The following is a 25230-nucleotide window of genomic DNA, read 5'->3' as shown; positions in this document are numbered from 1 at the left end:
GTGAACAACTGACACTCGTGTACACACCTAACCTCAATGTTAACAGTTAACAACCTGGATTTATATCCCTTGCTCATATCCTTTAAGGCCAACAACAACAGTAATAAAGACCTTTCCTGCCACTAAATAAGATATTCAAGTAGCTAGCAATCATTTTGAAAAATATACCCAGGAAACCTCAAAACTTTATAGGTCTGCAGCTACTCTAGTTAAGCCAACCAGCAAAAAATTGTTTCTACATAAAACATAGTATTTTCCAACCTTGGTTCTCTGAGCCCCTTCTAAGTAAAACCTGTACCTGTCCATCCTGCCTATAGAAGGGTCGGCACTGTATCTTTGTATCTGACTGTGTCTTCAGCACTTAGCACGCTGTCTACTACATACACATACACACACAACTGTTGGGTCTGCTGAATAAAGGAATCAATAAATGAATTCATTTTCAGTTGATGTGACATGTTTTCCTGGAAATGGGATTCCCAAGTCAATTTCTAGTTCTTTTTCAATTTGAAGTAAGAATTGGACATCTCTCTAGATTACCTGAATTCTAATAAACTGTAATTTTGCTTAGATAAAAATCTTCTAAATTACCACTTTCCTTCACATTAAGCGTTAAAAGGGGTTTGTACACTGAACATATAAAATCAATGCCAGGGAGGGAAAAAAAAGAAAAAGTTACCAGAGGCAGATAAACCCATCTATTATAAAGTATAAACTAGATACAGAGCAAAAATGGACCAGGTGACTCCTGACTGATCCTAGCTGCCTAGAAATAGCTGTGTATCTTCTACATATCTTCTAACATAAATTCATATTCCTTGCTCATCCATGAAACTAATCTTTAACATCAATAACCAAAAAAGCAAGCTACTATTTAAGAACAGTTAGTTGTCTGGGTTCTAGTGTGTTTCCAGTTAGAGTGAGCAATAAAGTGCATTCCTTCCCAAGAGCTTAGAGAACAAAAGGCAAGCAATGGCCATTTGGTAGCATATATACACCTTGTTTCCGCTATCCAACCAAGCAGCAATCTGTTCTGCAATGAATCCAGTGTATGTAATTAAAGCCATTACCCAGTGGACTTTATTCAAAAGAGAGATTATCCTAGGTGGGCCTGAGTTATTCACTTGGAACTTTTGGGGATGAGGCCTTTTCTAAACTCAAGTTGCTCCAAAAACCAAATGGGTCGACAACTGCTCTCTCTTCCCTACAGACTGTCCTTCCTGACTATGGGACTATGCTTTCTCTTCTTACTGAAAACTGAAAGTCGCTCAGTTGTGTCTGACTCTGCAACCCCATGGACTATACAGTCCATGGAATTCTCCCAGGCTGGAATACTGGAGTGGGTTGCCATCCCTCCTCCAGGGCATCTTCGCAACCCAGGGATCGAACCCAGGTCTCCCACACTGCAGGCGGATTCTTTCCCAGCTGAGCCACGAGGAGAGCCCAAGGCCCCATTTGTGTGAAGCTGTGTCAAAAGCTCTTTCATGGTGAACCTCTCTCGCCGTCCTGTTCATCTGATTTACTACCAACAGGGTTTGATAAGGCAACTCTGCATGTCTATGTATTTCATCTTTCATTTCTCCTATGGGTTAGGTTTCTACTCAGGATTAGGATTCTTGCCTGACAAATCTTAACAGTATTCTTCATACTCAAATGTTTAGCTAGTGGACTCTGGAAGAGGACTGCTCAGGTGTAAACGCCAGCTTCTCATCATCGATCTGTGTATGTGTGTGTGTCCTGCCACTTCTCTGGTTAACCCTTGACTCATACTTAATTAAAGTTTCACCTTCACAAAACTATACAATAAAATTTAAAGTAGCCCCATTAAGCCACCAGGCTCCCCTTGTGGCTCAGCTGGTAAGGAACCCACCTGCAGTGTGGGAGACCTGGGTTCAATCCCTGGGTTGGGACGATCCCAGAGATCCCACGGTCACAGAGAGTCGGAAACGACTGAGTGACTTTCACTTTCACTTTTCACTTTCATTAAGCCACCAAAGCCATGATTTTGCTATGAATGTAAAGAAGCTAACCACTGGTAAACATGTGTTTCAAAGTAGTCAAAATAGGTCTAAGGAGTATTTTTAAGCCGAAAAATATTAAAGCCTATTCCAGAATTTGGACCAAACCTAAAATCTAGCAGGACTCTAAAAGGTACTCCTAGGCACAGAAGTCTTTTCGTGGCCCTAGGTTTCTTGTTTGTAGGATATAGCAACCTATTTTATTCAGCCACCTCGGCCTTCCCAGAGTTCCAAAGGGCAGGTTCAAAGAGTTGGTAATGAGGGAGCAGAGGTGATGCAGAAACTATGGAGGTGATGCAGAAACTACAGGGGGAGCACTCAAGGAACAACTGCAGTACAGCCTTGGGGCAGGATCCTGGCTCTTCCTTAAGGGATGCAATACACAGAGCAGTATCTGAGTTTCTCTTTGGGAACAAAGGCACCCCCTCCACGTGTGGGATGCAAATCTAAGCTGACCATTAGATAGCTGGAAGGCCACCTTGTCACCTCACCACCAGCCAATCAGAAGAAAGTCACACACCCCCACACTGTGTCTAGAAAAACCTCTTCCAGAACCATCAGGGAGTTCAGGGTTTTTAAGCCACTTACTCTTCTTGCTTGGCTCTGCAATAAACCTTTCTCTGCTCCAAGCACTGACATTTCGGTTCATCTGGCCTCACTGTGATGGGTACATGAACTTTTGTGCTGGTAACAAACCCACACTGCTAAGAGGGAATTATTTTTGGTGTGAAAAAACAGTATCTTTACTAAACCTGTCTGATTAATCTTTACTCAATAAACATGATGGAAAGGAGTTAGGACAGGGAAAATGAAAACACTTCTTAAATAAGTCATCAAGGCATTAAAGTATATCAAAAGGGCCACAAGCCCCCCTCCTTCCCCTTAACTAACAATTTAAGATGAAATTTTAGAAATCCTCCACTTCACCCACAAAAGACCTTCAAGCAACAGGACAGAGTAGAATGTATGAGTGTTGTGTGGGTGCATACATATTTTTAACTTTCTACAAAGAGCCTGTAACGTTAATAACCTACTGAAAGATTATCCTCATTTTTACCTTAACTTCCAGGGATGTGATGAATTTAGTTTATTGGTATTTAATCTTAAGAGGATAGTCTCAGAAAACAATTTCCTACATAAATGAAAAGATTAGGTTGCAATGAGGTGACAGATTTGAGAAAGATTAAAAAGAAAAGAGAAAAACTTTGGTTACTCATTAACCATCAATTGCTAGGCTAATTCTGTATCTCAAACAGAAAACAGTACCTAAGTACCGATCTCCCCCACTCCTCAAAATACTAAGTATCCAATAGTTAGAGTGTCTCTTAATAGTTAAATGAGACATAAAAATCTCATGTAATCCCATCTCACATAAGGAATAACGCCATCATATCATCATGTGATACCGCTCCATTTTCAAATTATGTAATGCATAAAGAACACATCAATATACTTCTCAACACTAGAACAGAAAAGTACCTAAAGATTAAAAAGCCTGCTCTCTTTTAAACATCACAATTTCAAGATTGAGTATATGTGAAATCAAGCATGTTTGATCCTTTTCATGACCACATAATAGTCTATTACATAGAGAAACCAGAACTTCCATCTCCCCATTAATGTTTTCCAGTACTTTTATCATTATAAACAATGCTGCATAAACACACATCCATCTTCCAGAATACATGTACTCCTTTCAGAGTTTCTTAAGGAACTGACAAATAACAGAATTTCAAACACAAGACCTTAAAATAAACACCTACTGCCGAACAGACACTGGCAGGCTGCTCTCCAGCACAGCCGTCTCAGCGCACACGCCCACCGCACAGAGTCAGTCTCTGCTCCTCCACATTCCAGAGGCAGGTGGTGGAGGTGCTGGTGTGGCTGCCAAGCCGTGTCCGGCTCTTGCGACCCTACCAACTGTAGCCTGTCAGGCTCCTCTGTCCATGGGCTTCTTCAGACAATACTGAAGTGGGCTGCCATCTCCTTCTCCTCGAGAGTCATGTAGGAATTTTGATAACTTTGATAAGTCAGTGGGTATCAAATGGTATGGAGATCACTCTCACTAAAACATGCAGTCCTCTAAGCATTACTGCAGTCAAGCAGTTTACTGTGGGTTCACTGTTGGTAGTTTCCTGTTCTCAGCTGTCATGTCACACGTTTTACCCAGTTACCTACTGGATTTGTGGTCTTATTTTTGTTTTTGAATGAATTCTTTATATAGCCTGAATACAAATACTTTAGTGGCTTGTCCTTTAATAGTTCACTGTGTCTCTGGCATAACAAGATTTTTTTCCCCAACAGATTCACATCTATTGGAGTTTTCTTCTCAGTATTCCTTTCTTACTCTGAAGTCACAAATATATTCTCCTACAGTTTCTTCCAATAGTTAACTGTGTCGCTCCTAATTTTTGTGTGTTTAATTCATCTGAATCTCTTTTCTGCATAGGCAAACCCACCTTTCCCAGCATCACTGCTGAGTAGCTGTATCCCCACTTCTCAAGGCTGTCCCCTGTGCCCGCCCCTCCTTTCCACAGTGAGCAATGCTAAGTCGCTATGTCCCCTGCACTGGCAGGCGTATCCTTTGCCACTAGTGCCAGCTGGGAAGCCCTCTTTCCACAACACACACAAGTATTTTATACTAAAATAGCTCTTACTCTATTACACTAGTCTACCAGCTGTCCGTCAGTAACACACACAATTAGTAAAATGACAGAAATTAAAGGTACTCAAGGCACTCCTCCATTTTGTTTTACTTTCCTTTTCGAACTGTCCCAGGTACCAAAGGTTAGTTTTGCTAGCCTCACAACTTTAACACCAGTCAATTCAGTTCCATACACAGAAAACTTTCATTACTTTCTAATAAGAAAAAAGAATTTATTAGATTTTACTGTTAAAATTGTCTCAGAAAAAAGTTTATAAAATATAGAATTTCAGTTAGGAAGTTTTCAAATTTTAACTCTGAAGTTGTTCACTGAATTTTCCTTGATTTAAAAAATATCTCCAATATTTCTTATTTGACCCTCACTTCCACTCTTAACATTAATCTATAGTACGTCACTCATTCTAACAATCTTTTTAAAAAATATTTTAACATCTTTGAAACCTGCATTTTCTTACTAATACTGTAAGCTCGTCAGGAGCAGGACACAGCTGTCCCTGCCTGACCTCTCTTGGGGGAGAGAGGTTCCCACAAGCCTGGAATATCCCCGCGTATTCCCATTGGATCTGCAAGGGTGCAAATTCTGATCTGTCTCCTCAAACTGACCAGTTTCTGTAGTAACACAGGTAATATGCGGGACAAGGACCCCATCTTGAATCCTGGCATAGAAGACTACTGTCTGCTGCTTGTTCACAAGTGCTGGGCCCTTGGCCCCTCTTCAGCAAAGCAGCACTCTAAGAGTACAGATGTCAGGCTGGGAACAGAGGCTCAGGCAGTCAGTGCAAATATGCTGATAGTCTGCTACTGCTTTTGCTGTGAATAATCAAGTCTGGCCTCTGATTCAGGAGTCTTGAGTCTTCCGCCAGAATCCTCAAAAATATGCTGGCAAGTTAACTTGTTAGATTACAAGTAGGAAAAAAATCTCAGACTTTGCTTTCCTTGACGAGAATGTGTACTAAAACTCTCAGTAGCTTGGGGAAAACCATAGGGAAGAATAATGAAGCACTCCTGAAAAATGCTACATCATCGACATTCCTGGACTAGAGTATTATACAGCATGACTGAGTAAAAAAGTGAGATAGAACTCTCGGAGAAGGTCTTAAAAATGTATTTAATAAGTTCACTTATATTTCCCTTTTAACATATACCACAGAACAGAGTAAAAAAGACAGAACTAAGTCTACACAAAACAACCTTTATATGAACAATAAGTTTTCAGTTTTTTCAGTTGCTCTTTCTCCCTTGCTGATATAGAAAATAATAGTGCTGCAATTAATGACATCAAATTTAGTCCTGTTTCTTTTTTCTTAATCAGTTTTATACAAGTTTACCCACTCCATGAATTTTCAAAGAAACATATTTTAGTTAAAGTTTTCTATTCAGTATGTTTTCTGTTTATTAAATTTTGCTTTGATAAGGGGACTCCCTGGTAGCTCAGCTGGTAAAGAATCCGTCTGCAAGGCAGGAGATCCCAGTTTGATTCCTGGGTTGGGAAGATCCCCTGGAAAAGGGAAACACTACCCACTCCAGTATTCTGGGGTCTCCCTGGTGGCTCAGCTGGTAAAGAATCCACCTTCAATGCAGGAGACCTGGGTTTGATCGCTGGGTTGGGAATATCCCCTGGAGAAGGGAAAGGCTACCCATTCCAGTACTCTGGCCTGGAGAATTCCATGGACTGGATAGTCCATGCGGTGGCAGACAGCCCGACACAACTGAGCAACTTTCACTTTCATGTTGATCTATTTCACTGTTATTTTTAAATCCTTACATCTAATGTAACTATTTATGATCAACGCTTAGTTTTAAATTTCCAGCTGATTTCCAGATCAATTCCATTGTGATTAAACATACTGTGAATAATGTCAGACCTCCAAACTTTGCTAAGGCTTTCTTTATTGGCAAAATGTTCCACAAGTACTTTAAAAGAATGAATTATGACATTGTTGGGTGCAAAGTTCTTTATTTGTTGTTGATTAGGTCAAGTCTGCTAGTTGTGTTGTTCAGATCCTCTATATTCCTGAGTTTGCGTGCTTATTCCATCAGTTATTTAGAGTGATGCTAAAATTCTACATGTGGGTTTGTGTTTTTCTTTTAGTTCTGGTCATTTTTACTTCATATATTTTCAAGCTATGCTATTTGGTATATGCAAATTTAAGATCAAGATCTCATCTTGCTGGGCTCATCCTTTAAAAAACTTAGAATTTTCTACATAAGCAATCAGGCAGTCTGGAAAAAGTTTTACATCTTTCCAGTCTGTATGCCTTTTAATTCCTTTTTCTTGACTTACTAAACTTGCTAAGACTACTGTTTGGTACAAACTGGAATGGAAGTAATGAAAGCAAACATCTCTGACTTGTTCATAATCTTAGGGGAAATGCATTGTTTTTTCATATTAAATATGATGCTTCTCTAAGTATTTTCATATTTGGTCTTTATCAAATTGAGGAAGTTCCCTTCTATTTTTAGTTTGCTAGTTGGTTTTATCATCAAAGTATACTGAATCTTGTTCAATGCAGCCATGAAATTAAAAGACGCTTACTCCTTGGAAGGAAAGTTATGACCAACCTAGATAGCATATTAAAAAGCAGAGACATAACTTTGCCAACAAAGGTCCATCTAGTCAAGGCTATGGTTTTTCCAATAGTCATGTATGGATGTGAGAGTTGAACTGTGAAGAAAGCGGAGGGCTGAGGAATTGATGCTTTTGAACTGTGGTGTTGGAGAAGACTCTTTAGAGTCCCTTGGACTGCAAGGAGATCCAACCAGTCCATCCTAAAGGAGATCAGTCCTGGGTGTTCATCGGAAGGACTGGTGTTGAAGCTGAAACTCCAATACTTTGGCCACCTGATGTGAAGAGCTGACTCATTTGAGAAGACCCTGATGCTGGGAAAGATTGAGGGCAGGAGGAGACGGGGACGACAGAGGATGAGATGGCTGGATGGCATTGCTGACTCAATGGACATGGGTTTGGGTAGAATCTAGCAGATGGTGATGGACAGGGAGGCCTGGCATGCTGCAGTTCATGGGGTCACAAAGAGTTGGACACGACTGAGTGACTGAACTGAACTGACTGCAATAATCATATAACTTTTTACTATATTAACACAATGAATGACACTGATCAGTTCACAGATGTTAAAGTTATAAACCTATATCCTTATTTTCTTTTTGTGGTGGTATCATGCTAAAGCTAGTAATTACCAATTTATGGTAATTAAAGTTAAAATTAGGTATTCTTGTATCTTTTATGAAAAAATTCATACAGGATTCATGCTATTTCTTAAAGTTTGATGAAAATCCTTTAGTGTGAGTACCTAGGCTTTATATTTTCTTTTAGGGATATTTCCAATTATAAATTCAGTCTCTTTAATCAGTATAGGGCTATTCAATTTTCTGTTACTTCTTGGTAATTTATGTTTCTCAAAGACTTTTCATCTAGGTTGTCAAGTTTAATGGCTGAAAGTTGCCCATAATGCTCCTTAAAAGTCTCTTAATATATGTAGGATCTATAGTGATGTTCCCTATTTTATTATGTGCATGCATGGCATGCTAAGCTGCTTCAGTTGTGTCCGACTCTTTGCGACCCTATTGACTATAGCCTGCCACGCTCCTATGTCCATGGGATGCTCCAGGTAAGAATACTGGAGTGAGTTGCCATGCCCTTCTCCAGGGGATCTTTCTGACCCAGGGATCAAACCCATATCCGTTAGGTCTCCTGTGTTGGCAGATGCGTTCTTTACCACTAGCGCCACATGGGAAGCCCCCTATTTTATTACAGATACTGGTAATTAGTGTCTTCACTCTTTTGTTTCGGATCAGCCTAGCTAGAGCTCTGTTTATTATTAATCTTTTCTAAAAAGTTTTTTCTATTGTCCGTTTTCTATTTCAGTAATTTATTTTCTTCTTTCTACCTACCAATTTTAGTTTGGTATATTTTTAAAATTTTAATGAGGCAGAAAACCAGATAACTGAATTTTTTAAAATATAAACTTTTAGAGATATAAATTTCCTGTAAACACTGCTTCAGCTTCATACTTTAAATTTTATGTTGTATTTTCATTATCATTTAGTTAAAAATATTTTCTATTTTCTCCTGGGACATCTCTCTTGACCAATGGATTATACAGACGTGTGTTCAATATAAAAATATTTGGGGGTTAATTTCATTTGGGGCAGAGCTCATCCTCTATATAATTACAATCTTTATCACCTTATGGCCTACCATGTTTTTATCCAGGTGCACATGAAAAAAGTGTGAATTCCCCAGTTGTCATGCGTAAAGTTTCATAAACACCAATGGGGCCAAGTGAAAGTGAAAAAGTGAGGCTAAAGTGAAGCTGCTCAGTCGTGTCTGATTCTTTGCAACCCCACGGAATATAGCCTACCAGGCTCCTCCGTCCATGGGATTTTCCAGGTAAGAGTACTGGAGTAGATTGCCATTTCCTTCTCCAGGGGATCTTCTCAACCCAGGGATCAAACCCAAGTCTTCTGTATTGCAGGCAGACACTTTACCGTCTGAGCCAGCAGGGAAGCCAGTGGGGCCAAGGTGGCTGACAATTCATAACTGCAAACCTTCTAAGGTGCTAAGTCTGGTCTCAGTTCAGATCTTCAGCTGAGATCCTTTAGGTCTGTTTTGCACATATGTGATTCAGGGGTCAGCCAGAATCTGGGGTCCCTTTTCAGAGCAGAGTAAACCACACATAATGTAGAACATTCAACTGGCTGAGACTACTCTGCTATAGTGTTATGCTCACTGAGAAACGTGTGCTGTAAGTAAGCATGTGCCCACTGTACTAGCACGCATTGGCTGAGAGTACACGACATCAGGCCAAGCACAGAGACCGCAGCCCACTGGACGTTCACTGTAATACGGGTGTGGTTTTCTAAAGAGACAAAAAACGTTAAAAGAAATGAGTGAACAGAGCAGCCTCAAGCAATGTACGGAGGGTGTACACATGCTGCGCATCCTTTACATGTCTCACCTGTAATCTGCGCACAGCCATCCTTAGTAGTCATTCATTATCCAAATTACACTGATTAGAGACCCAAGTTAGAAATGTCAATTGATGCCACACAAACTAACAGGTAATTTACTGATGTGACAATAAGGAAACTTTAAAAAAAAAAAAAAAGCCTTAAACTTGTGCTAGATTTAGAAGTTCAAACAAGTTAAAATATACAGAGAGCTTTAACTGATAATCAGTGGCTACCCTCAAATTACATTTAAGAATATTAAGAATATACCTCTTAATTTAATAATCCACTTATGAGGCAGCAAGAAATAATGTTAGTCTATAAAAGGATATAGGGTACATCCTGGAGTAAATAGTTTTCTTTTCTATTTATTTTCCATTTACGAGAAACAAAGCTGCCAAGAAGCAGCTGGAAAAAGTCAAGTTAATTTTCTTTACCTCATGTCTTCCCAATAGATAACCTAGGGCATTACAGCTGCTTTAATACCCATTTTAATTGAGTGCTGTCACTGGTGGGAAGAAAAGTGTGAAATCACTACTTTCTGTATCAAACAAAGCAAGTAATTAACAACCATTCTGGCACAATCCCTTATCACCAAAATACACAAAGAGTGCTAAGTTCTCTCAAAGCCAAGGCTCTGTTACCAAAAAGCAGAGCTGACGTTTCAGGGTCACGTTCACTTCTTTATTACACAAGCATACATTTACTGCTCAGTCAGACACCTATAATTAAACACAAGAAGCCTTTAATGCTAATATTCAGGCTAGCCTGCATGTAAGCACCCCCTCCACACAGATGATTGCCTTTCATTTTAGAGTTTCAAGTAGCTACAGTTCACTTAGTTTTGATTACACAGCAATTAGATATGCAAATACATAAGATCCAGGAAAATACTTTTCCAAACATCAGATTGTGAGCAATCAGGCCTATTCTCTTCTCTTGTATATACAAGCAATTCATTAAACAACTATTGTCTAAAAAAACCTCTGCCTCAAATGCCTTGAGTTTCTTTTTAATTTTAAAAACATTAACATCCTAGGAATAAATCTCTCTACAATCTAGTTCATGAGCTGAGTGGGAAGGCATGCTAAGTGACCAAAAGAACACCCTACTTCACCCTGTCCGCTGAGGGTTATTCAATACTGGTCAACAAATTGTTTTAAATGCACCATTTGAAACTTTCTGTTAAATGATACCTATTACTCCTCAATATTCCAAACACTTGATTGAGAAACCAGTTTCATCTCACTTAATAGGTTTACATTATAAGTTATATGTAAGTGCTAGTATGGTACAGAATCATGTATACTAGGGAGAAGGGAAACATTCACACTTATAGATCAACAGCTGGGTATGACTGGGTAAAAGTAAAACAGCCACGTACGTTCTTGCAAACTACACTTACTGTCTCTACCTGGGCAATTAATTTTACTTTTAAAACAACTTTGCTTCTTAATCTTAAGTCCTATTCAACTAACTTATAAAGTGCTTGTTGGATTTCTCTTTTTTCCCTCATTTTTGTAAATTTAAGTCTTGTTAAGACAGTTAATTAAGACAGTTGTTTGTATTTAAGTAAATTTTTAAAGTGTTTCTTCTGCATTTTCTATGTGATGCTCCTATGCTATAGCAATTTCAAGAAACTGGCTGACTAAAATTCTGTGGTAAGAACAATCATTTTCTAATGGGCACTAATTATGCTCACACTTCACTGAGGAACTCAGACAGAAAACTGCAGGAGTTCACTCCCAATTCCCTGCTTCAACTCTTTCCATCTTCCCTACATACATCCCTTTACAAGCCCACTCTCAAGGCTCCAGGCCACGCCGCTCTGCTAAAGCCCCCACTGTCTGCCCTCTGCTCCTGCAATAAAGTCCAACTCCTTCACGGCAGGTGCTCTGCCACCCACGTCCCCCTCCCCGGCATGCCGACCTCGCTGCTGCCCAGACTGTCTACCGGTATCCTTCTCTGATGCCTTCACACGCGCTCTCATTTCACTCCCGTCACGTGTTACATGTCTCTTCACACAGCCCTCTCTTGGCCACTCAAGTCACAAGCATTCCACACCGATCACACTTATCACACCATCTCATGCTAGTCTCTTCATGGTGCTTATCACTATCTATATTAGCTTGTTCATTTCTTTACCATTTATTTTCTGTCTTCCTCTCTAGTTTTGTTACATGGGAACAACCCCTTCCCCCACCCAGTTTTGGGTGTGGCCCAAAGTAGAAAATAAAAAAATACAGATTAAATGTTAACAAATTTTGAAAAGAAGAAGAAATAACTTTCTAGATTTAAAAAAAAAAGTGAATAAATGTGTGTGGAACACTTAGGAATGGTCTTATTTTTTGAGAAGATCAGAGAATGGAACTGAAAACAAAACACTATCATATGAAGGAGATACTGGACTTGGTTGTATTCCTTTGCCATTTAAGGTTAAATTAAATGTACCTTGTTGGTGATGGCAATGAGACAAGACTTCATATTCGAGCATGCTGATACCACTATCACTGCTTCTCTGACTTTTCATCAAGCCTGGCACTTTCGTCACAGTGGGTCCTGGTCTTCCTTGACAGCTTAATTAAATGTTTTTTTCATCCAATCATTCAATCTAAGGAGAATTGCTCAAAAGTGATGTCAGGGACACTATTTATTATCTTTATTGCCATAAAACTCATCATTGGTATGTCCAGACTAGGTTTTGCTTTTCACTGACCGATTCATATACTGCATATTGGTCCAAAAGAAATCATATATCTAGGTGATTATGGATACAAGTTAAGAGCTCAAATATTAGCACATTTCTGAATTATTTTTAATACTTCTTATAATGAGTTTAAAGAGATTTTCAGAAAGGGAGAAAGCATGGAAATCAGTGACTCCTGAATGAATCTAATTAAACACAATATATCAATAGCAATGGAAAGAAAAACCTGAAAAACAAAATGAACACCCTTAGAATCTGGTTTATTTTCCAAGAGAAAAATATACAAACTTGCCAAACATTCACAATCATCTCTTTAGTATTTTTAATAATAAAAACTTATTTCCCCAAAATAATCCAGGTCAGAAAAAAACAAAGAAAAGTAGAATTACTCCAACTTAAAGGGGAAGGGAGAGAGAAAAAGAGGGAAGGGAAGTGGGGTACATGAACATCGAGGCCTGAGAGAACTGAACTGGTAAACATCAAAAATTGGTGAATAGGTAAAAAGTATACGGAGTGGGATCTTTGTATTCTTGTTGTAAAATTTAATATTATTTCAAAATACAAAGCTAAAAACAGGAATAATTTGTTCCCAACTTTTTGTTTTTCCGTATTTTCTATACACATTTCTGCCTAAAGCAGCATTAACCAAAAGAATTCCTATAACAGTGAGAATGTTTTGTATATGCTGTCCAAAAGGGCAGCCCCCTGTCACAGGTCCATACTGAGCACTTCAACGTGACTGTGTGACGGTGCAGCTCAGCTACTCTCTCACTCAGCTTTCATTTTAATAACCAGAGATGGCCAATGGCTAACCCTCTTGAGGAGAGCACATGTCTAGGCACTTACTTAAAAAGAAATCCAGAGACTAAAATTCTCCAGGCCAGAATACTGGACTGGGTAGCCTATCCCTTCTCCAGGGGATCTTCCCAACCCAGGAATCAAACCAGGGTCTCCCACATTGCTGGCAGATTCTTTACCAAATGAGCTATAATGAAAGCTCCAAACTAAGACTAGTTTAATGAGAAAAGAAAGTGAAAGTGTTAGCCACTCATTCATGTCTTTGTGACCCCATGAACTGTAGCCCACCAGGCTCCTCCATCCATGGGATTTTCCAGGCAAAAATCCTGGAGTGGGTTGCCATTTTTTTCTCCAGGGGATCTTTCTGACCCAGGGATCAAACCCGAGTTTCCTGCATTGCAGGCAGATTCTTTACCCTCTGAGCCAAAACCTGGGAAAACTCTAATGGAAAATGATGATATGCTCTGGGGTATACTTTAAACCAAGTTCTAATTAAACAAGCCTTGAGGCAAGTGAGGGCAGTTAGGAATGGCGAGCACCTTGAACTCAACTGCAGAAGTTCCCAGAAGGCATCCTCTAACTGGTGGTGACAGAGGACACGAAAGATCATTTTAGGGTACTTATGTGCGTCTCGACCTTGTCTACAGGAAAACACTCCATGTGGAAAAAGCCTCTATCAGAGACACTGTATTAGGATACTGTTTATTTCCTACCAACTGATTTCTGCCCTCATACCAAATACATCACAATTTTTTTAAAATTTAGAATTCTTTCATCAGTTAGTTCTACAAATGTATAATGCTCTAAACAAATTTCATGTACTGTTTTCCATGGTGAGTTCATTATTTTCTTCCGATAATTATCAACCAGTTCAGTCTCTCAGTCGTGTCCAACTCTTTGTGACCCCATGGAGTGCAGCACACCAGGCTGATAACTATAACCTGCTATAAAAAATACATAAAAGAAAACCTTAAGCCCTAAGTCATTACACTTGTGACATGAGATGCTTCTCAACAACTATGAGTACCTACTGAAGTTTTTAAGATATGTGAAAAACCTGAACAAATACTTAAGACAGCCTTAACACAAAAATCTTACTCTGTTTTATATCAACAAGTAAAAAGAAGGTGCCCTATACATAATGGGAATCCTAAAAGTTGACAGGTAAAATTATTTTTATTGTACAAATTATCTATACAACTTAAATAATCAAATTAAAAAGTTTATAGTAACTAAAGGTAAATCAGGTAACAGAAACAGGACACTGAATTGCTTGGGAGTGGGTGAGGAGAACTTTTACTTTATTTCCTAACATGGAGTACTACAACCTTGCATGTACCTAGACAGAAAGACATATACATATATAAGTATACAAGATATTAGCAATAACAGAAAAAGTGACTTCCCTGATAGATTAGTAGACTCTGTGCATATTACTTGAGGGGAAAAAGGACAATTAGGCAGTGGTGCCATCCAACCATCTCCTCCTCTGGCGCCCCCCTCTCCTCCCATCTTCAATCCTTCCCAGCATCAGGGTTTTTTTCCAGTCAGTCAGTTCTTTGCAACAGGTGGCCAAAGCATTGGCGCTTCAGCTTCAACATCAGTCCTTCCGATGAATGTTCAGGACTGATCTCCTTTAGGATGGACTAGTTTGATCTCCTTGCAGTCCAAGGGACTCTCAAGAGTCTTCTCTGACACCACAGTTCAAAAGCATCAATTCTTCGGCACTCAGCTTTATCATCCAACTCTCACATCCATACATGACTACTGGAAAAACCATAAATCTGATTAGACGGACCTGTGCCGGTAAAGTAATCTCCCTGCTTTTTATTATGCTGTCTAGGTTTGTCACAGCTTTTCTTCCAAGGAGCAAGGGTCTTTTAATTTCATGGCTGCAATCACCATCAGCAATGATTTTGGAGCCCAAGAAAATAAAGTCTGTGACTGTTTCCATTGTTTTCCATCTATCTGCCATGAAGTGATGGGACTGGATGCCATGATCTTCGTTTTCTGAATGTTGACTTTTAAGCCAACTTTTTCACTCTCCTCTTTCACTATCATCAAGAGGCTCTTTAGTTCCCCTTTGCTTTCTGTCATAAGGGTGGTGTCATCTGCATACCTGAGATATTATGCATATCTGAGATATTTCTTTCAGCAATCTTGATTCCAGCTTGTCCTTCATCCAGCCCGGCATTTCACATGATGCACTCTGCATAGAAGTTAAATAAGCAGGGTGACAATATACAGCCTTGAGGTACTCCTTTCCCGATTTGGAACCAGTCCTTGTTCCATGTCTGGTTCTAACTGTTGCTTCCTGACCTGCATACAGATTTCTCAGGAGGTAGGTCAGGTGGTCTGATATTCCCATCTCTTGGAAGAAGGTTCCAGTTCATTGTGAGCCACACAGTTGGCACAGAGGCAGCAAAGAGGAAAGCGGCCTGGAAGCAGCAGGACTCATGACCGAGCAGGGCCTCGTGAGCCACAGCGAAGAGCTGACTCCCACTGAACACATAAAAACGTACTGCAGGGTGACTTTTTAAAAACCACACTGGTTGCCAGAGGGAGACAGAGAGGAAGAATGGAAATAAGGCGATCAAAAGATAGCAATGTAAGGATTAAACTCCTGCACACAGCCTGGGTTCAAATTGTGACTCGGCAGCTCACTAGCCAGGTGAAGAGAACCTCCCCATGCCTCCATTTTCTCCCTGGTCTTACAACTAGGACAACAGCAGCTACCTCACAGGGCCGTGTGAAAATTAAGGAACAAATCTGCAGAAACAATGAGAGCTGCACCCTCACCACCAGCCCCCCACCAGCTCGACACTGCTTCACCAGCCACCCCACCCACTCACCAAGTTCACATGTTGGGTAAGCTGTCTGGAATTCAGTGGACATCTAAGTCCACGCGGGGGACTGGGGGAAGAGTGCACACACAGAAAGAGATCTGAACCTATCAGAAATGACAGGAAGGCAGTATCTTTCTTATAACTCAATGTCAACTAATAAATGTAAAGGGAATGACTGAAAAATAACAGTTCCGCAAACACTACATTACAGTAATAAGGAATTTGGATAGGACATTAACCAACGCTAAAATCACCGAGCAAAATTTTCCTGGGAGGAGGATATTCACAAAGTATCAAAGTACTCCCCTAAAACCAGTTCATTTAAAAGGGGGAAGAGTACCTCTACAATGAAAAAATGATTGACACCACTTTAACCAAATTATGAAAGTTAATATCATCAATATGGGGTAAACTAATATAATGTGCTAGGGATACAATGGCATCACTGACTCGATGGACATGAGTCTGAGCAAGCTCTGGGAGTTGGTGATGGACAGGGAAGTCTGGCATGCTGCAGTCCATGGGGTCACAAAGAGTCAGACACGACTGAGCAACTGAACTGAACTGAGGGACACAACATCATTTTTTTTTAAATATCCTTGCCAAATATGCAAGAATGAAAATAAGGTTACTAGTCAGAAATTAATCTTTTAGTTACAAAGGTGAAATGTTACAAAACTCCCTTCACATCAGAATCTGAAAAATATTAGTATTTCCTATGTGAAGTGATTAGTAATTTATATTTAGAATACTTTATATGTATTTGAATTAAGCAAAAACTTAAGATAAAAACTTATTAACACCTTTTAAAAGCAGTCTTAACTACCTGCTGTAGTTTCTATTTCCTCTTTTCTAAGTAATAAATAATTTGGAAAATGAAGAATCACAAGTTTAACATTTTCTGGATGCAAAGACTATGATAACATCCTGGTCCTATGACAACTTCTGAATTAACAACTATACATGTCTTTAAAAAGTCAAAAAGTTAACAATTACACATGATTTAAAAAGAAAAACACTTTAAAATTCAAAGAGCAACATTATAATTTCTTTACATTATTTTCTTTCATAACTGAAGAAAAATAAAAGTAGTAGGATAGAGTAAGATAGCTCACTCTGCTTATGAAATGGTCTAATCATTTGTCACTAATATAACTGACAAAAACTTTCCATTGAATTTCTTTGTTAAAGGGTTTTGAAAAAGAAAATCAACTGATGTAGCATAATGATAAAACACATAAGCAACATTCCACTACTAATTCTGTTCACAAGAGAACTGAACTTTCTGAGGGAAAAAAAAACTTCTTTATACACAATGTACTATAAGATACTAAAAGATTCCTTAACTAAATTGACTACAATGCAATCAAGACTTAATTTTAAAAGGCTCATTTACAGCATCCAGTGATAAAATAGACTCTCCCTTTCACTGAAATTCATGTCTCATTTCATTAGACATGGACAATTAACTCATCGTGGTATTAGATCTATAGCAGAGTTAATTAGCTTAAGTTTTACAGGTTACTTAAAAAGTTAGTTTAGTAATGAAAACAGGTTTATTTTCATTGTATCCATCTTTTTATCCCTTAAAGAGTCTTACAAATTAAAAAAAAAAAACTGTACTTGAAAAAACAGTAGCAGAATTTTTATTTCAAATCTTCCTGATCTTTCTCAGCAATTAATAAAGGCAAAGGAATGACTCTATTTTATAAAAATGTATTGAAATACTATCCAATCTGAAATAAATCTTTAATTTGTATTGTACTGCTTTATACTACCTTAAAGTCAAGTTATTTAAGTCCAAAGTGAACATGTAACCAGAAACAGAACTAAAAATTCCATGTGAAATTTCATATTCCAAAACGAAATTTGTTTCAAAAACCACTCACAGATGAAATGAGGGCACGAGAAGAAAGAAGAAAAGCAGAGGGGGAGAGCACACCCGAGGGCTCCCTCACCATCCTGAAGGGCCGCTGACTCCATCAGCCAGTAAGCGGTGTGTAAGCCACTGCTGCTCCAAGCGCAGCTCCCAGCATAGAATTAAGTGTTTAGAAACTTCTATGGCACTCTGATTGGATACCTCTGCCCATCAGGGCTTCCCTGGTGGCTCAGTGGTAAAGAATCTGCCTGCAATGCAGGAGACACATGTAGAAGACTCATGTTCGAACCTTGGGTCGGGAAGATCCCCTGAAGGAAATGGCAATCAACTCCAGTAGTCTTGCCTGGAAAATCCCAAGGACAGAGGAGCTTGTGTGCTATAGTTCCTGGGGTGTTTAGAAACTTTCACAGCATTCTGACTGGATACTTTTCTCTGCTGAGATACAAGTTTTAAACAAGATGAAAATTGTCTTTTTAAAAACTGTTTCTCTGATAAGTTTATTTCACTGTATAGTAATTTTACAAAAGAAATGGTCTATGATGAATTAGAACTTTGTTGTAATGGTCTTTTGTGGCAGACAATTTGAAAAGTACTGATTTAAATTCTTTCAGAAATGCAGGCTTTCCCTTCTCTTTAAAAAGAAACCAATCAATCCCTTTTGAGGCTGAATTCAGTGCCATGTTCCTTGACATTAAAAAGAAAAAAAAAAAGTGGAGGAGGACTGAAGCTCCTAGGGTATTAGTTTATAGCTACCGTAGGACATCTTTGAGACACAGGACATTAAGTATGTCAAAGGTCCTAAGGTTAAGAGATTATTTTGTTTTGTATTCAAAGTAGAGTTAGGATCAGAGGATCTGAGTCTCAAAAGATTTTCCGCACACACACAGAACTCTCTAAGTCAAGCTGTCTAAGACTTGATTATTTGTGGCCTTTGATCTCTTCTCCCTACACCCATCCTTTCTACAGCCAGGTTTTCTTTTTAAAACAATGTATCATATAACTTCTTACTTTAAAAATATGAGTGCCAATACACTGCTTTCCAAAGAAAAAGAAAAACTTTTTAATATAGCATTCAAGGCCCTATATCCTCAGATCCAAGCCTGTCTCCAACACCACTTTTCCCGCTAAACCTTGTAACTTCCACTGCAACATGCCAAGCACTGGCTGAGGACACATACTGGGTGATCCTACTTCCTTCTAGAATACCATTCCACTCATCTGCCCTGTAAATTCCTACTCCGGTCCAATCTTCCCCAGCTTTCCCTCAAGTCCTCAACCTGTGAAAGAACTCATCACTCCCTTGGTTTCCCACTGCACAACGTCTAGCATCTGTTGTTTACACCGCACTGTGCATCAGTCTGCCGTCAACATGTCAGTCTCTCAGGGTAAAAGATCTGAAGACAAAATTCACAGGCATTCAAAACTACTTACTGCCTGAAAAGGTACTGACTATGGTGGGGGGTTGGGAAAACTGAGTGACAACCATGTGTACTATAGGAACTAAAACATCACAGAATTAAATATGAATAAGTGTTAGACTTCATAGCTTTAATAAGGTTCCTTCCAAATAGATATATAATACTATACTTTTCATAATTACTCCTCTAAATCAACTGACCTGTTTTTATAGCTAAATACTACTATTCAGCTGGAAGAGGGAATGGCAGCCCACTCCAGTGTTCTTGCCTGGAGAATCCCTCAGACAGAGCAGCCAGGCAGGCTATGGTCCACAGGGTCACAAAGAGTCAGACCTGACTGAAGCGACTTAGCACACACACACTATTCAAATCAGATTCACGAAAAGTTTCTAAGCATGCAGTTTATAAAAGTAACATTTTTCAGAGAGAATCCATAAAAATTCCTACTTTCAACACATTGAGTTGAAGGTACCAAGGGCAGGGGTCAGAGCAGGTGGTAAGGCAAGAATATAAAATAGAGAAGAAAAAAAAAAAAAACATTCCTCACGGGATACAGTCTTTCTCAACTAGGGAGTCCACAAGGGAATCAAGTACCCAGTGCCTAGCCCAAGGCATAAATCATATATGGTTCACTTCTCTCCTATCTAGAATGGTACTCATTATGAACCACTCTTAGTGAAACTGAAGAACTTCTAAGATGAGGAACCCTAGCTGAGAAAGGCTGTGTAAACTAATAGAAAAATTATAGCACTTTTCTTCTTGAAAACATTTAAAACAATAATTCGTTTCTTGTGCCCAACCACAAGTTTACTACAATATAAACAATATAATGTAAAACTCAACATTCAAAAAATGAAGATTATGGCATCTGGTCCCATCACTTCATGGCAGGTAGATGGGGAAACAATGGAAACGGTGACAGACTTTATTTTCCTGGGCTCCAAAATCACTGTGGACAGTGACTGCAGCCATGAGATTAAAAGACGCTTGCTCCCTGGAAGAAAAGCAATGACAAACCTAGACCGCGTGTTAAAAAGCAGAAACATTATTTTGCCTACAAAAGGTCTGTATAGTCAAAGCTGTGGTTTTTCCAGTCGTCATGTATGGATATGAGAGCTAGACAATAAAAAAGGTTGAGCGCTGAAGAAATGATGCCTTCAAATCGTGGTGCAATGAACTGAAATACATCAAAACTGTTTAAATGCATTCATAATGACACTCAAATAAAAACAAAACAAAAAAACTAATTCTACACCTCTGGAGGATTCCTAGGAGCCAATTCACTATTTTAAACCTAGTAAATAAGGGACTGGGTCAAAAGAAAAACAAAAAACAAAAACAAACTGAGCATTTATCCAGCCTTTCCTATAAAAATTAAATCTAACTAATAATAGCAAAGAAACAAGGTAATAACTATTTTGCAGTTCCTACTGAAGTAAAAGGTCTGAAAAACAATCAACAATGATTGCTAAAATAAAAAGAACACTAGATTTTCGGTACCACAACAACATTTACTTACAAAATTTTCTTTCAAAAGGAAGAAAGGAAATGAGGAAGGGAGGGCAGGAGAACTAAACCTTATTAAACCTTTCTCACTACCAAACTGCCCAAATATGGGGACAGAGATAAGTGTTAATAAACATGGCCATGACCATGAAAATACAATCAGCAAAGGCCACGGGAATTCTTCAGTACAAGCAACTCAAACACTTTACAAATAAACTACAAAGAGAAATGGGGGCCAGGGCGAGAATGGCTTAACAGATCTATCAATCAAATGCAATGTGTAAGCCCCTCACATGGACACCATTTAAACTTCTGTTAAAAGCACATTTATGAGACAAGAGGGGAACTAGGAACACTGACCAGACCTTTAACAACACAAGAAATTGTTCCGGTGATGAAAAAAAAAAAACACACACAAATATGACAGAGCTGAAGAGCCCTTCTATTTTAGAAACACCTAATACAGTATCTCCAGCTTGAGATGATGTCTAGAACTTGCGGCCCAGACCATCCGGCAGACAGAGGGGCAAGGAGGACGGGGGTAACCAGGCACACGGGAAAGGAGACAGGCAGTGCGATGCTGGGAGATGAATGAACAGTGCTTAGCATCTGCCGTGAGCAAAGCCGTTTTTCTGGTTGTTGTTGTTTTAATAAACTACACTTACGCTCCAGGTTGTCAGAAGTCTAGCATTCAACAAGACTAATAAAGCGGGCTGTCTAGACCAGGTTTGTGCTTGATGTTATGTCACTGGCTATCACAACCACTTTAGTATGTCAAACCAAAAAAACTGTATCAATTTGATCATTTTCAAAGTGTTGAGAAAGCAATAACATCCTTCATTAAAAATAAAAGTCTAAGTTTCCCCCATACAAGCAAATTAACTTTTGCATATATTGCTAATATTGCCTTAAGCTATCTTTTAAGTTTTCTTATCGTGCAGCACAAACTCTCAGACATTATAAAGCTCAGTTATTTGTCAATTAAACTGACAGGACAGAGTACAGAGCTGCAGGAAATGCTAATTACAAAGCATCAAGAATAGTAAGACTCACTTTCTACAACACATGTGAAAGTGTATATACCAATGCAGGAAGAATGATCTCCTAGACACATCACAATTGTCAACAAGAGTAGTCTCTAAAGCGACAGGATCAGGTGCCTCGCTATACTTTTTCTCTGATCATATACACTTTTAAACTTTTCTAAAAACATCACATATTAACTAGGTAAAACATCTATGAAGTATAAGAATAGGAGAAAAATGTGTAAGCATATGAAAAGTGGCAAATAAAAAAGTTATGCAATTCTATCTATGTTTGCAATTGGACAGTATGTCCCTCTAATAATACTTCAGAGATCATGGTCCATACAACACTGTAGTTCCTCAAGAAGTTAAGACATCAGTCAGAATGGACAGACTGTGGTCAAATATATCTGGGAAATATATTAAAATCTAAATTAAAACTTTCTAACAGATTTCTCTAATTTTAAATTCAAAGTTCATATTCTGAAGAGAATGAATTATAAAGCTGAATGTCAATGTCCAGCAAGATACATGTTTACACTGAGTGTAGTTAATAGTTAGAAATAAGGGACTGGATAAGTTACTTGACCTCTTTTAAGCCTTCATTCCTGTTAGAAGAGTAAAAATTATCTTTTGAGATTTTTGCACAGTCTGAATACGATACTGAACAGATCGTAAATGTGGTTAAAACCATCTGGCCACTGCTACTAGCAGCCCTCGAATGGCCATCTGATACCGAGTGCACATCCCTTCATTTCAAGCAAAGAGCTCTAATCAGAATTGCTGAGTCCCACTGGACATTCTCAGAAGACCCAACACCCGACTTTGCTCAACTGTAGACAGCTCACCCTTTTCATGGATCATAGCCTGGTCATGTCCAGTAGGGCTGTACGGATGTGACAGGTGGGCCATAAAGAAGGCTGAGCACCAAAGAATTGATGCTTTCGAACTGTGGTGGTGGAGAAGACTCTTGAGAGTCCCTTGGACTGCAAGGAGATCAAACCAGTCAATTCTAAAGGAAACCAACCCTGAATATTCATTAGAAGGAATAACGCTGAAGCTCCAATACTTTGGCCACCCGATAGGGAAGAGTCAACTCACTGGAAAAGACCCTGATGCCGGGAAAGACTGAGGGCAGTACGAAGCGGCAGCAGAGGACGAGATGGTTGGATGGCATCACTGACTCCATGGACACGGATCTCAGCAAACGCCAAGAGAGGGTGGAGGACAAAGAGCCTGGTGTGCTGCAGTCCATGGCGTCACAAAGAGTTGGACACGACTGAGCGACTGAACCACGGCAGGAGCAGACATCTCATGCACTAACATTTTCAGCTGGGAGTGCGAAGTACAAAGACAAGCACAGCTCCCTAGTCAGTTATGAAGTGTGAGTGAAGTTCTTGTCCTTAGGCTCCCGCAATTACCCAGTACCATTCCTCTGGGTATTTATATACAATGACAATGTAATTCTGAACTAACAGCAATCCAGGAAAATGAAAAATATAAAGTAGCATATTCATTCCCTTGCTTAAAACCAACAGCTTAGAATGATACAGTACTGCCTATCTTTCCCAAAGAACTGAAAACACATAGAATTTATCATTTTCTCTATTCATAAAAACTTTGGGGAGGGTAAAGGAGAGAGGAACATCTACGTCTTTCATTTACTACCTACACATTCATCCCTTCTCAGATTTTTTTTTCCCCCAGTTCCTATTCTATGCCAAGTACTCATCAAACAGCAAAGAAATACTCCGTAAAACAGACATGGCATGCCATTATTGAGAGATCAGCAAACAGCATTCCATCATTAATACCATGGACAGTCAACAAATTAAGATTTTCTAGCTTTCTCAGCTTTTACATAAACTGACATCTCTACACGAAAAAGTTTAGTCTTCCTTTAAACACATGGAATATGCTTCAATCAGCCTTATTATTGACTTCAATATTTTTTGGTCTCCATCTATTTTTCATGTTCTTTTTCAAAATAACAGCCAAGGAACAAGTGATAGTACCTTCCATTTTGACGTAACTTCTATTAACATTTTTATGAACTCAATGAGCAGAGCAGAGTAAACCAAAATGACATGGTTGACAATTTAGTATGCATAGATTTAAATTAATATTACAGAAGACACTCTTGGCATTATAAGTCTACACAAAAATTCTTCACCATAATATCAAACATACGGTAGCCATTCAAATTAACTGGATATTCCCAAAGTATATTCATCTATAGCACTTAATAAAACTAAAAATGCAATCTGCAGTCAAAATTTTGTTGGTGTCTTAATCCTTGTTTTCATGCATTATGTGTAATCTGGAAAGTTTTTTTTATTTCATTAGGCAACAGTACAAATTAAAAAAATATAATGTGTTAACCACTTCTGTTTGTGCTTAAGAACAAAGTGGACAAGACAGAACATGGACACACCAACCATCAGGGAACCAAAACAAAAAAGCTGTGAGAATACGGGATATTCAAAGGTCACAAAGCAACAACAAAGTATTGTCATTTCCAAAGCTTAAAAAATTGTAATACTCCTGCACGATACAATGTAAGAGTTTAAACAGAAAATGTACTAACAGTGTAAAGAAATTTATTAAAGAGCAATCATTAACATTAACTGATTACTACGTGTCAAACACTCTGCTAAGTGCTCTACAACTTGTGATCCTCACAGCCATCAGTGACGTCACTACTCCCCCTTCACTGGCACCAAGAGATGAAGTCATTTGCTAAAATCACAAAGCTGCTAAGTGATAGAAGCAAGGTTCAAATGAAAGCAAGACGGTTACAGAGGTTACACTCTTAACCACTCTACTGTATGTGAACATGATGGCAGGCCCCAAGTTCAACCTGACCGAAAACAACACTCGCGATGTCTCATTACAGGGTTCCAAGCTCTACTTCTCAATGTGTGTGTGTGAGTGGAGGGCTGGTACTACAGAACTGGTAGAGGCTGAGGAGAGGGCAAAACATGCTTTGCTAACTGATGCAACAACTTGTTTAACTGATGAATACGCTCATCTGTTGGTGAAGATTTGCCCTTCAGTTGTTGAGAGTTTGTCTTATTGTACCTAGGCTATTAAATCAGCAGTACTTAATGCAAAGCAACCATAAGCGCCAACATGGGAACCAAATCTGCATGGCAATACAAGACTGCCACTCAGCTGAGTCACAAAGTGATTCAATTATTTTAAGATCCTAACAAAAACGATTGTTTTAAATACAACTGCTAAATATGCTCAGGGAGAACTCACATGCTTTCCTCAAAATATCTTTATACTCATCTGACAAGAACAGCTTAAAATAAAATTTACAGATAATTAGTATTATTGAGGGCCTCTCCCCTTAGCTTAACTACTAGGTCATTATTTATCTGTAAGGAGAGAA

General features: G+C 38.9%; 1 protein-coding gene across 8 annotated transcripts in view; it reads right to left on the bottom strand.

Moving 5' to 3' along the window:
* Positions 1–25230, bottom strand: part of QKI (QKI, KH domain containing RNA binding) — a 142175-nt gene that overhangs the window by 56551 nt on the left and 60394 nt on the right. The window lies entirely within an intron of this gene.

The sequence above is a fragment of the Cervus canadensis genome, chromosome 33 (genome assembly GCF_019320065.1).
Source record: "Cervus canadensis isolate Bull #8, Minnesota chromosome 33, ASM1932006v1, whole genome shotgun sequence".
In the NCBI taxonomy this organism is placed as follows: Eukaryota; Metazoa; Chordata; class Mammalia; order Artiodactyla; family Cervidae; genus Cervus; species Cervus canadensis.
The sequence above is the reverse complement of the archived record's forward strand: the minus strand, read 5'-3'. Positions and strand labels throughout refer to the sequence as shown.